Source organism: Lissotriton vulgaris, chromosome 8 (genome assembly GCF_964263255.1).
Source record: "Lissotriton vulgaris chromosome 8, aLisVul1.2, whole genome shotgun sequence".
Classification (NCBI taxonomy): domain Eukaryota; kingdom Metazoa; phylum Chordata; class Amphibia; order Caudata; family Salamandridae; genus Lissotriton; species Lissotriton vulgaris.
The window spans coordinates 1546660206-1546674076 of record NC_141696.1 but is presented as its reverse complement, the minus strand read 5'-3'; the positions used below and the strand labels follow the sequence as shown (position 1 = coordinate 1546674076).

Genomic DNA, 13871 nt, shown 5'->3' with positions numbered 1-13871 from the left:
GAGTATCGAAATAGAAGGATCTAAATTTGCTAACGAAGTAGGTGTATTAACAATTTGCTCTTGGAATATCAATGATGTATTACCCTAAAGTCAGACTAAACATTTTATACAACTCCTGGAAAATAATCATATAATATTCCTCCAAGAGACTTGGGCATTACAATCATTCCCAATCAACAGCTACGTAGGTTTTTTCTCTCCGGCTATGAAAATGAACAAAGCTTGTCATCCAAAGGGAGGTTTCGCCACATTTGTAGCAATTGCACTACAACCCGAAATAGAAATGAATAATCCGGAAGATGAAAACAACTTAATAGTAAAACTTACAAAGTGGCATAAAGACGCAAAAAAAGAAAATGTTACTTACCCAGTAAGCAGTTGTTCTTGACATATAGAGCTTTAGAGTTATATCCTTTAGCATAGATTGCCATCTAGTGTTGGGTCCAGATGTTTGCACTTTATTGTTTTTCTAAGTCTTTAAAGTCATGAGGTAGGTGACTCCTCCTTTCGGTGATAGTGCGCATGGGCATCGGCTCCATCCTTAGATTGTTTTGCCACAAAGGGTGATGATGGAGTTAGTAAAGTAGTAAAGATAGATGTCCATGTATAATGTATCTAAATAAGATAACACTGCAACAGTTAGAGGTACCTGGGGAGGCGGGTGAGCGCATATTACTCTACAACTCTATATGCCAATAACAGGTGCATACTGGGTAAGTAGCATTTTCCGTTCGAGGCATTTGAGCTGTAGATCATATGCTTTAACATAGACCACACAGCAGTTATCTCCCAAGCGGTGGCTAACCTGTAGCTGTTGCAGTGGTTTGCAATAATGTTCGTAAAACTGCCTAGCCCACACTAGTTTGCTGTCTTGCTAACACATCTACACTATGGTGCTTTGTGAATGTGTGTGGTGTAGACCATGTTGCAGGTCTGCAGATGTCATCTAAGGGTATGTTCCCTAAGAATGCAAAAGAAAGCCCCAGTTTGCATGTAGAGTGCACTCTAGGGGGAATTGTTAATGTGCGTTTAGCTTTAATGTAGCATATTTGAATGCACTTAACTATCCATTGTGCAATACCTGCTTTTGATTTGGTATTGCCTTTATGCGGTGGCGCAAAAACAACACAAACTTGGTTTGTTGTCCTAAAAGGTTTTGCTCTTTCTATATAACATAGTATGGCTCTTTTGACATCTAATTAGTGAAGAGCACGCTCTACCACTGAATCTGGTTGAGGGAATAACACAGGCAACTCAACAGACTGGTTGATATGAAAGACAGATACGACTTTGGGTAAAAATTTGGGATTAGTCCTAAAAAGCACTTTATTTAGGGGTGATTGTAAAAATGGTTCTTGTATAGTTAATGCTAGGCCTGGGCAGTAAATCCGTTCCGCTCGCGGAATTTTACGATATTTGGGTAATTTGGCGTTCCGCGGAGAACGCAAAATTGCCCACAATTCTGCGTTCCGCAACTTCGCAACATTTTTTGCTTGTTCGTGTTCTCAAAATGCGTGTTTTTGAGATATTTCATCCCGAGCACGCAAACAGCAATTGCGAACAGGAAAAAAGTATCGCGAACAAGCACTTCCGCGTGTTCGCGGAGATTTTCTACTGTTTCGCGAAGATTTACGTAACGCAATTACGCAAATTCCGCCCACCCATAGTTAATGCCTGAAGCTCACCCACTCTTCTAAGAGATGTGATGGCTATAAGGAAGGCTACCTTCCAGGTGAGAAACTGTAGTTCACATTTGTATAAAGGTTTAAATAGTGGACCCATGAGCCTAGTAAGAACTATATTGAGATTCCACACTGGAGAAGGTGGAAGTTTAGGAGGAATGATTCTTTTGAGTCCTTCCATAAAAGCTTTGATAGTGGGTACTCTAAACAGAGGCAAATGTTGTCTGTTTTGTAAGTAAGCAGCTGTTGTCCCAAGATGTAAGAGTATGGATGTATACTCCAAATTAGAATGCTGTAGATGTAATAGGTATCAAATTATGTTTTGGATTGAAGCATCTAGTGTATTGATTTGATTGTTGGTACAGTAAACTACAAATTGCTTACACCTTGCTGCGTAGCATGCTCTTGTGGTAGGGCGTCTATCCTCTTTAATGATGTTCATGCAGTCTGGCGTGTTAAGGTAGCCAAACTCTAGATTTCAGGTGCCAGATTGGAAGGTTGAGATGACTGGGATCTGGGTGTCTTATCTCTCCATGGCTTTGAGTGAGAAGCTTGGGTGAGAGGTGTAGTTTTTGGTGAGGAACTACTGATAGTTCCAAATGGGTTGTGAACCATGGCTGTCAAGCATGTGTTGGCGCAACTAGGATGAGTGTCAGGAAATGCTGTTTGGGTTTCCGAACCACTAATGGAATTAGCGGGAGAAGTGGAAAAGTATCAGCAAATCTTCCTGACCAATTCATCCATATCGCATTGTCTTTGGATAATGGGTTTGGATACCTGGACCCAAAGCTTGGGCAGCTTGCATTGAGGTGTGTGGCAAATAGATCTATTTATGGGTAGCCCCACATTTGGAAGAATGGGAGGAGAACTTCAAGATTAAGTTTCCATTCGTGGATCTATGGTCGTTGACAACTGAGCAGATCTGCAATCTGGTTGTTTACTCCTGGGAGGTGTTCTTCAAGGAGATATATTTCTTTAGGTATGGCCCATATCCAGATGCTTTGACCTAGTTGTGAAAGCTGTAGGGAGTGTGACCCCCTGTTTTTGTATGAAGTACATTGCTGTCATGTTGTCTGTACGAACTAAGACAACTACTACTAGATGCAGTTGAAAATGGAGACGCAGTTGAAAAGCTTTGAGAGCAAGAAAAATTGCTAGTAGTTCTAGATGGTTTATGTGGAGTTGTTTTTGTTGTACAGTCCACATGCCCTTAATGATATGTTTTCAAATATGCCCTCCCCAACCAGTGAGAGGTACGCCTGCTGTTAGAACTATCTGTAAAACCGGGTCGATGAACGGCCGTCCCCAGGAAAGGTTTTGTATATTCCAGCAATGCAAAGAGCGATGGGTTCGGCTGTCTACCAACACTAGATCTGTTAACTGTCCTTGAGTCTGGTTCCACTGACGTGCTAAGCATTCCTGTAGTGGAGGCATTTGGAGTCTTGCATAAGGAACGATTAGAGTGCAAGAGGCCATCATTCCGATCAATTGCATGAACACTCGGGATGGTAGAGATTGTTGAGGTTGAAATTGTGATATTAGATTTTGCATGTTGCATATCCTGACTGGGTTGGGGTATGCTAGAGCTTTCCAAGTATCTATTGCAGCTCCTAGATATGCGTGTGTTTGGATGGCTGGAGATGAGAATTGGTGAGGTTGACAGTGAACCCCAAGCAATGAAGTAGTTGAACTGTTCCCTGGAGTGTGGAATAGGCAGCTGTGTTGCAATTTGGCTTTTATTAGCCAATCGTCTTAGTAACGGAAGACCTGAATGTGTTGTCTTCTTAAATGAGCTGCAACTACTGCCAGACACTTGGTAAAGACTCTGGGTGCTGTAGTTGCCCCGAATGGGTGAACTTTGAATTGATAGTGTGTTCCGTCCACCACAAACCTGAGATATTTTCTGTGAGCCTTGTGAATGGGAACATAAAAGTAGACGTTCTTTAAATCGAGAGTGGATAGAAAGTTGGCTTGCTGAAGCAGTGGGAGCACCTTTTGGAGTGTGACCAAGTGGAAGTGGTCTGATTGAATGTAGAGATTTAGCTCTCTGAGGTCTAATATAGGCCTGAGAGAGCCGTCCTTCATGGGGATTAGGAAGTACAGGGAGTATACTCCTGTTCCTTGATGATGAAATGGGACAGGTTCTATTGCATGTTTTTCCAAGAGAGAGAACCTCTTGTTTTAAGAGAGTGAGAAGTTATGGTGACATTGCATGTGGTCTAGGAAGAATAGTTGAGGGGAGTGCTTAGTAAGCTCCAGGCAATAACCATACTGGATAATTTGTAGTACCCACTTGTCCGAGGTGATTGACTTCCAGACAGGCAAGAATTGTGAGAGACGTCCCCAGACAGGTGTGGATTGATCGGGGCTGCAGAGGGAAGTCACTGTTTGCGGGGGAAGTGCTTGTGGAGTTGCCTCTGCCTCTTCCCCTATTATTGTTTCCTCTACAGCCTCCTCGAAAATAGCCTCTGGAAGAGGTGGGTGGTTGTTCCCCTTGTAAGAGAAGGAGGGATTTTTGGTGGACTCTGTTTTTGAACCACCCCTGTAAAAGCAGCAGCGAAAGGACCTCCTATTAGTTGGTAACTGTTAAGCCCCCATGGACTTTGCAACCTCAGTGTTTTTCAAGGGAGGCATCTACAGCTGGCCCGAAAAGATGTTCCTTATCAAAAGGCTGGTTTAGTATGGAGGATTGTACCTCCTGTTTAAATCCCAAAATTCTAAGCCAAGCATGTCTGCACAGTAGCACGCTAGTATTTCCTGCACGAGCTGCTGTGTCTGCTGCATCGAGTTCACATTTAATGGAAGTGTTAGTGATAAGTTTGTTTTTCTGGATACGTTCATTAGCTTTTGCTTTGTACTGATAGGGTAAGTGTTGCATGAGTTGTTCTAACTTACCTTAATGAGCCTTGTCATAGTGTGCTAGCAGAGCCTGAGCGTTGGCAATACGTCAATAATTTTCAGTCTGTGTAGCCACTCTATTACCTGAGGCATCAATGAGCTTGAACTCCTTGTCAGGAGGGGGAGCCTCACCTGTGGTTTGAGAGTTAGCTCTCATGCAAGCATTAGAGACTACGAGAGAGTCCATATGCACCTTGAATATAAGCAGGATCTGTAGGAACGGGTTTATATTTGTCTACTCTGGGTGTCAGTATTCTTGCTCTAATTGGGTCTTTAAATACCTCATCCGTGTGCTTTAGCATGCCTTTTAGCAAGGTTAAAGTGTGAGTAGATCTTTGTGAATAACTGAGTATCTCAAATGTTATGTTATGTTAGTGACCTTTTATATAGCGCATGACTCACCCAGGGGCATCTCATCGCTGAAACCTAGAGGGGGGCAACGAGACGGAGAAGCCAGATACCAAAAGCCATAGAACAGGAAAAAGTACACTAGAACAGAAAAGCTTTCAGATGTTTTCTAAAAACAAGATCGGAAGTGGATTTATGTAAAACCTCAGGAAACGTGTTCCAGTATCTGGGTGCTACGTATGAGAATGTTTTGCCCCCTGTACGGCTAAGGCGAATACGTGGGACCTTCAACAGTGCCAAAGAGTTTGACCTAAGATTACACTTGGATGATTGCTTACAGATCTTATTTTTCAGATAACCAGGGCTCATACCCTTGATGGCCTTGAAGGTGAGGCTACATATCTTGAAGAATGATCTCTTTTTAACTGAAAGCTAGTGAAGCTCTCTAAGCAAGGGCAGTCATGGTGTCCCTGGAGGGCGGTTTAACACCATCCCAGCTGCAGTATTCTGGATACCTTGCAGCTTGGCTAACATAGTCTCTCCCACCTCTGCCAATAGGGCATTACCGTAGTCCAGGCGACTCATAACTATCGCCTCGACCACCGTTCTACGATGTTCCAGTGACAGATAGGGAATCACTCTACGTAGCAGGCGAAGGCTATAATAGCAAGAGCCCATGATGTTTTTGACATTGTCCCTCATCGTTAGCTTATCATCCAGCTGTATTCCCAGACCTTTTACCGAGGAGGATGGGATGGGGGCGGCACCCAACTGGGGAGGCCACCAATCATGATAAATAGTTGAGGCAAGTGCACTGCTTGGTTGTTGTAGTTTATGTTAAATTTCGAGAATTTTGGGTGCTCTACAGGTGGCGCCTGATGTCCTGAGGCGCTTTTGTTACTAAAAGAAAAAAATGTGCTTCTAATGGAACATTAGGAGCATCCCCGTAGGCACACCATCCACCCCTCAATGTGCAATGAGGGTTCCTGACAATGTTAGTATTTGAGATTCTCCATGTTTTATTCACATATAGTTGAAATTTCACTTCTCTTATATGTTCTCCTTAAATCAGTTTCATTTTTTAATCAGTTGTATTCCATTCAATTCAATTTGTAACAAACGGCATTATTTTAGATCCAATGCATTTCGGGCATTACACACTGCCCTTCATCAGGGAATAATACTACAAAATAAAAGAATAAAACGAAATCAGAAAACACTGTACGATTTGCATATTTCTAATATAGTATCCTAGTGTTGTAATCAATTCTATTATCACCTCCTAATACAACGTATTCAGAGCTTCTAAAATGTTTGTGTCGCAAGACTAGTAACAGGTATTGTGTTTTTAGTCTGTCACCTCCTATGACCTTATAACCCGTGAAAATTCCAAAATTTGGCCGTTTGGCCCACTCACATGCCGATTCTGCTGTCTAACTTGTCACCGTATTATAGAAAGCTATCCAAAGTAGAAACAATAAACGTGAACGTTAGGGGCAAGATTCTGATGTCTAAACACTGCATAAAATCATTCTATTCATGTGTTGCCATGAACCCATTTTCGCAACTAACCTGTTGTGTTCTCGCTTGCAAACCCGCTTTCTCGAGTATGGACCAAACTTTCAAACAACATTCCTTTGTGTCCATCTTGTTTTAATCCTTGCTAGCAATCATTGTTTACCCTTCCGATCACGTGGTGTGAAAATAAAAAACATAACTTAATGCTCCATTTGTTTTGCCGGAAAACCTTACAGGCTGTAGCTCGTATCGTGTATTTACACAACTGAATAACTTGCCCATTCTGTCTAAATTCTAATAACATTAGGAAAATTTAAGGGTGAGTTGAAAGCAAATAAAGCAGCCTGGGGATACGAACCCTACGGTGTCAAAAGTATCTCTCTGGGGGTGTTTAAAGGTCTGAGCTACGATGAGCGTAATACTTCAGTTGCAAACACATAAACATGAACATATAAACCTGAGGCTGTAGCATCATATTAATAGAATCGTACATGTGTTATTTTAAAGCAAGATACTAAGGTAAATGTACATTATAAGCATCGCTAGAATCAATTTTGTAGCACCAAGGCAAGGTCCTGATTTCACAAGTAACATGACAGTTCTATTCGGTCATTAAACCCATTTGGCTTGTGTGTGCATGATTTCTGAATCCATGAGTTCTCTCTCTGTAGGAGATATTTCGTGTTATCTCTCCCTTCCATCTTATTCACAGTTTCTAACACAATGAATTTTAACTGCGATATATTGTGTTGTTTCTTCAAAAAGTGTACAGCAACCATCGATTTTTATATTTTTCGTGCGGATATTAGATTTATGTTCAGTCAGTCTGATTTTTATACGTCTTTCTGTCTAACCAACATATAATTTTCCACAGGGACATTTCAGAGCATAGATAACATTAGCTGTATCACATGTAGCGTTTGTCTTCAGTTTAATTTAATTTCCTTTCATGGGATGATTGATCTTATTGCCTTTGATGATATTATTACAATTTCCGCAATTGAGACGGGTTTTGTTCCTTTATATTCTTGCTCTTTTTTTGGCTTGTTTTTGAGGATGTCCCCTATGTTGCGAGCTCTTGTATAGGCAAATAATGGTATTTTTTCAAAAATTCCATTAAAGTCTGGTTCGAGGTTCAATACAGGCCAGTTTTTCATGATTGTTTTTCTAAAACGTTCACTCAATGTTGAGAATTTTGAAACTGCCACTATTCTGGTTTCTTCTAATTTCTCTTTGGTTTTCAATAATTCTCTTCTTTATATTGAATTGACTCGTTTCTGTGACTCTTCAATAATTTGTTCAGGATATCCTCTTTTGGAAAATCTCCTGGCCATTTCATCCATTCTCAGTTGTAATTTGAGTATGTCAGAAGTAATTCTTTTCACTCTTGCCATTTGAGAAAAAGGTAAATGTTTTTTTAAACTCGGGTTGTGAAAACTTTGATAAAGAAGCATATTATTTCTGTCTGTATTTTTTTTGTATATGTCCGTTTCAAAGCCTTTGTCTGTGATCGTAATCTTCACATCCAAGAATGTAACTTCTGTTTCTGATATGTCCCAAGTTAATTGTATGCGGTCATCAATTTCGTTAAAAGCATGGCGTTTTTCTTGCAGTTTCTACCTAGTGTTCTTCCAAATTATAAAAATTTCATCTATATATCTTATTATGAGTTTCAAGTTGTCCTGCCATTCCGTTTTCGTAAGAATATGTGTTTCTTCGTAGTCCTGCATGAATATATTCTCGTATACCGGTGCCGCTGAATTGCCCATGGCTGTTCTAACTAGTTGCTGATACCAGTCTTCTTGGTAACGAAAATAACTTTTGATACAGAGTAAATAGCATCAACTCCATAAGGAACATCTGAAATGATAGTTCTAGGTCCGAGTTAAGTAGAGCCTTTTCCACTGCCTCAATTCCCAATGAGTGGGGTATCGATGTATAAAGTGAACGAACATCAGCTGTGCACAAAATTAGTTTTTCTCCTGGTTCAATTGACACTGTTTCTAGCTTTAATAGGAAGTCAGTGGTATCTTTAACATAAGTTTTCATGTTTTTAACAATGGGCTGAAGGTATCTGTCAAGTTGTTGTCCTACAGGTTCGTGTAAGCTCCCACAGGTTGAGACGATCGAACGTAATGGGGGATGTATTTTTGGTACCATTCGTAATGCCGGACTCTTGGGATTAGCTTTAATCAAAAAGTTCTTAGTTTTCTCATTGATTGTTCCCATTTCGTAAGCATTCTCAACAATGTTCTTCAGGCTTCTCATGTATTCCATTGTTGGATTGTTATCCAATTTCATATATGTGTTGGTGTCCAATATATGTTCTTTGACTTTTTCTTCATACATTATGGCCGGACAAAGGCCTCTTTCCAAGAGACCGGGGTAGAACCCATTAGGATGGAGGCGTTAAGAATTTTTTGAACTATCGGAGCGAAGGCCGGGGCCAGGAGCGCCATGGTGTTAGGAGAGCATAGGTCCCCCGGAGATCCAGACTTTGCTGCCAACAATTGATTGTTTACATCCTCCAGTGAGATCGTTTCAAAGTGCTTTAATTGAGAAGTACACGGTCTTGTCAGGAACTACTGTTCCTTGGTAAGGCTAGTATGATCTGTACTCGAGGTATCAAAGTTAGCATAAATTTGTGAAATTTTATTTTGAAAGAAGTTTGCTATAGAGTCACAGAGTTCCTTCATTTCTAGTGGTGGCTGTTTACAGGCTTGAGGAGAAGCAAAGTCCTTAACTATATTAAACAATGCTTTAGAAGAATTGCTGGCTGGTTCAATTTGGTCGTGAATATACGAACATCTAGCCAGCTTAATTTTTTGATGGTATTGGGATAGAGCTAATCTAAAGTTCTGTTTATCTCCACCACTTTTGGATCTTCTCCATCGTCTCTCAAGAGCTTAACAGGATGATTTGTCAGTTTTCAGGTCACCCGAATACCAGGGGGCCGATTATATAACCATATCTAAGGTATTCTTCAAAGCTGAGTTGAAGTTAGCCAGCAATAATAATAATAATAATAATAATAATAATAATAATAGGGACATTTATAAAGCGCTGAGTTACGCGCACCGGCGTGTCCACGCGGTGAAAAGTGGGAGAGGCGGCAAGCAGGGAACACAGCAACCGAGCAGACAGTTATTTCGCGTAGAGGTAGGTTTTTAATTTCGCTCGGAACCTCGCTTCCTCAGGTTCCAGGCGCACGTCCACTGGGAGTTTGTTCCAGAAGTTTGCCGCTAGGCACCTAAAGGACCTGCCTCCCATGCGAGCTTTCTTAACCAATTCAAAGCTATCCTGATTGCTTTGCTCCATATCTTTATAGTGATGTAAAAACTTCTCCTCAAACAATTCTAAAGTGAGTTTCTGCCACGGTCTACGCTTTTGTGTCTTTGGCGTTTTGCCAGATATTTTATAGGTCACCTCTGTTAGCGGCTGAAGAGTGAATAGGATTATACAGTGATCTGTCCAGATCTGGGTAAGAGGGGAGTGAACCTTTAACTGGTCCTTAGAGCTAACCCCAACCTCTCAACCTTCCGCAAACAACTGAAGACCTTTCTATTTCATCCAGTCTAGTTAATTTCACTCTTAATTCTCCTTTTGGGCTGGGTGTGGGGATTCGGTTCTCTTAGCGCTTGGACGCCTCCGGGCAGCAATCCGCGCTCTACAAATGTACATCCTATCCTATCCTATGTTGGTAAAGATCAAGTCCAACGTGTGGCCTGCACAGTGAGTAGGTCCCACCACCCGTTGTAGTAAACCCATGTCACTCAGACTGGAGGTTAACTGAATAACGTCCGAGTTCGTAGGGTCCTCTCTGTAAAAGTGAAAATCACCTAGCAGGATATATTTACTGGAGGTCAGGACCTGCTTTGCTATGAATTCTGTCAAGTAGTTGACGAAATTCGCTTTTGAACCTGGTGGCCGATAAAGTAGGGCATCATCCCAAGTCTCCGTTGGTGACATGGTGACCCTAAAAATTCCCAATTCCATAGTGTCATTGCTGGTAGTTGACAGCCATTGGGCTTTAAGATGGTCTTCAAAGGCCAGCCCGATACCTCCTTCGGTCTTTCCTATTCTATCTAAGTGAATAAACTTATAGTTGTCAGGTATAGCTAGGTTAATAGATGGACCGTTATAGGGGGTTAATCATGTTTCTGTTAAAAAACATAAATCAGGGGTGAAGGTGGGGATCATATCCCAAATTTCCGTAGGAATCTGGTATTGCATAAAATATAAGTTGGCCTATTACGTGTTGTAGAGTAATCAATACCACGACCACTCGGACAAGCCATTACTGGGAAGGGATTAAACTTACAAATTTTACATGTGATCAGGCCTTCAATCAATCAATCAATCATCGCATTTATATAGCGCACTACTCACCCAGAGGGTCTCAAGGCGCTGGGGGAGGGGGGTCCGCTACTGCTCGAACAGCCAGGTCTTGAGTTGCTTCCTGAAGGCGATGTGGTCCTGGGCCAGGCGGAGGTGGGTGGGGAGGGAGTTCCATGTCTTGGCGGCGAGGTAGGAGAAGGACCGTCCCCCTGTGGGGAGGAGCGCTAGGTTGAGGGAGAAGCGAGTGCAAAGGTAGGTTATTTTAAAAATACAAAGTTAAAAACAGATAGCTTCTACGATTCCCGATTTCTGCCTCAGAATCCCCCTAAGAGTGAGCGCTGGCGTCCTGACCCAGTATTTGTACTCTAAGGGCCAGTGGAGCTCACACCACTAGCCCACCGACCTCTAGTCCCCCAAGATGGCACCTGGCGAAGTGTGGCTGGGAATAGATCCTATGTCCCCGGACAGCTCCTAATCGGGTGCGGGGAGGAGCGCTAGGTTGAGGGAGAAGCGAGTGCAACAGTGAGGTAGATATTTTAAAAATACAAAGTTAAAAACAGATAGCGTCTACGATTCCCGGCTTTCCGACTCAGGAATCCCCTAAGAGTGAGCGCTGGTGTCCTGACCCAGTATTTGGACATCCTTGTCCAAAGGCTCTTTATGGAGCTCCACTCCTTGATATTGGGCAGCTCTATTAACCCCTTGCATGGGGTGAATTTTTGCGCTGTGCGGGCATTTCAATTAGTGGGTGGGCTTCGGACGGCCAGGGGCCGTCCTCCACACATGCCCACTGTGAAGCATTACGGCTCCCTTGTCGCAATGCGGGGGTAAGGGTGGCCTGGAAGTGCGACCTTGGTCACCCGCTCACAGACGCACAGTGGGGTCAGTGCTGTACGCAGACATGTAGAGTATTCCCTAACCACTAGCACACGTTTAAAATTTTGGTAGAGAGCATACATGACACCTAACAAAATTTATCGTATGGACCCTTCGTATACCCATAGTTGCCCCATAGTTGCTCCCAGGAGGCAGACTTTGCACACATGACTTGGACATGCACCAAGATAGAGGTCGGTCTTTGGGGAAATCTCTCGTATGGTTGAGATGTAGGTTACACCCACACCTTTGTTGGCATTACTGGAGTACACATATGATCTCCCCAAATCCAGGCGTCGATTTGTTGTAATAGCATTCCTAGTTACCAAACGTGAGGCGGCTATTAATTGGGGTGGTAGGTACGCCCCCACATTGCAGACATGACTCCACAGTATGACATACTGCAACACCACCAGTGACACATACGCACAACTCCAGCCGTCTGCTGCTAGGCCCGTTGATATTTGTCAGCCATTCCAATTCTACCTCCTCACTGCACAACTGTGGATTGCACTCACTAGACCTGTAGGGGTTGGGGATGTATCTGGGGACCATGTATCATTTTAGAGACCGTTGTACATATAAATGTGAGCTTGGCCTGATTGTATACATTTTAAACTGTGTATCCGTGCGGAATAGATCTAGGTATGCATACACTGGGACATTAAACTATGTAATTTTTTGTTTTATCTACGTTGCTTACACTGCACTGTACTGCTATGTTTCTTTTCTTTGGTTGTAACCTTTATAAAAAAACTTAATTTTTTTCAAAAAGTATGGCTACACCACAAGCAAAATCGAACTAGCATGCCATGTTACGTTTGCCCACCCATCCAGCTTGCAGGCATGTCTGTGTAGTTTCCGTGAGGTGCTTTTCTTGCAAGAAGCAAACATCCACCAATTGTCTCTGCTCGTACCCGTTGCATATTCCAGGTGATAATCTTAACCGACTGCATTGAAATCACTACACATAGTAAGAATGAGCTGAGAAGACTTAGGCAAAGAAAAGGGAGGGGGAGGGAGTATAGCATCTAAGGTGCTGCAATTTACAATGTTCATAAACATTCCACCCATCACCAACTTTGACCACCCCCACATTCGGGTTAAATATTACTAACCCATCCTTTCTGCAACACCCAACCATGAATTGTAGTATGTGTACAGGGACTCATCCTGTGAGGGCAAGCCTGAGGTTCAGCGGACTTCCAGCTTCAACGCGCTTGGGGTTGGAGTCAGAAATACACAAGTACACCAAGCCCACTGCATCGACGACACAGCATGGGCTTCAAAGTCTCACCTCCGACTGCAACAGCTCAAACTGCAGTCAGTAGGACATCATTTTAGCACAGGCTCAGGCCCTCTTACCAAAAAGTGAAGAAGCAATGCAGTATTACACCACTGAAGCACCACCAAAAGCACCAGTGTCTTGGGGAGTGTCAGCCATGCCCCCAGAGTTGATGCCACTCTGGATACAAACCTAGATCTTGTGGCAGTTACATCACATTTAGAGGAGAGAGTGGATTAATCATTGTCACTGAGTTGATCTGTATTTGGTGCCGGGAGGTGGGTCAGGTGCTCATCTTCTCAACCGAGATGGTTTTTGACAAACTTTACCACCAACTTAGAGTCCATAAAGTAGTGGGCCTTCCTCTAATGGTGAATTTGCAACTTGGCGGGGTACAACAGAGAGTATTTGGCATCTGTGTGCTGAAGAGCATGCTTCACAGGCACAAAGTCATGCCTAGCAGCCTGCATCATCATCGTGAATTCGGGATATATTGAGAGTTGATTACCCGGATATGGTAGCTTTGTAATTTAATAAGCGGGCAATGAAAGTTCGGGCCGGCGATCCAGTGGGAGGCTTTGCCCAGGGACCGATGGAAGTACTCCACCCAAAACATAGCCAAGCGAGTGTCTCCGAATTTGGTTCGCAGCATCTCCTCCACATAGCACTGCCGATTACAATGGATTCGGGTAGTCCAAGGATACAATGGTGGTTCCTTCTCGATCTCGCCTCAAGGTCTTCATTCTTGTTTTGTATGACCAGGCGAGGAATGCGCATGCACAGGCTCCCGTGCCTGCGCAGTTCCAAGAAGAAGGCTAGATGGCCCAGGATGACCTCACGATAAGATAAGTTTTATTTGAAATCTTATCTTAAGGCTTTTTAATCACATTTAATATTGCGGGCGGAAGGCGGGCGGGAGGCAGGCG

At 42.9% G+C, this 13871-nt stretch overlaps 1 protein-coding gene across 2 annotated transcripts in view; it reads right to left on the bottom strand.

Moving 5' to 3' along the window:
- LOC147700338 (uncharacterized) overlaps positions 1 to 13871 on the bottom strand; it is a 53513-nt gene that overhangs the window by 21236 nt on the left and 18406 nt on the right. Inside the window, exon 4 of one of the 2 annotated variants that reach the window (XR_015299406.1) lies at positions 10836 to 11008. The exons of the other annotated variant lie outside the window; for it this stretch is intronic. The gene's annotated coding sequence lies outside the window, so the exon portion shown is untranslated. The remainder of the gene's footprint in view (positions 1 to 10835; positions 11009 to 13871) is intronic. 2 annotated transcript variants of the gene reach the window in all.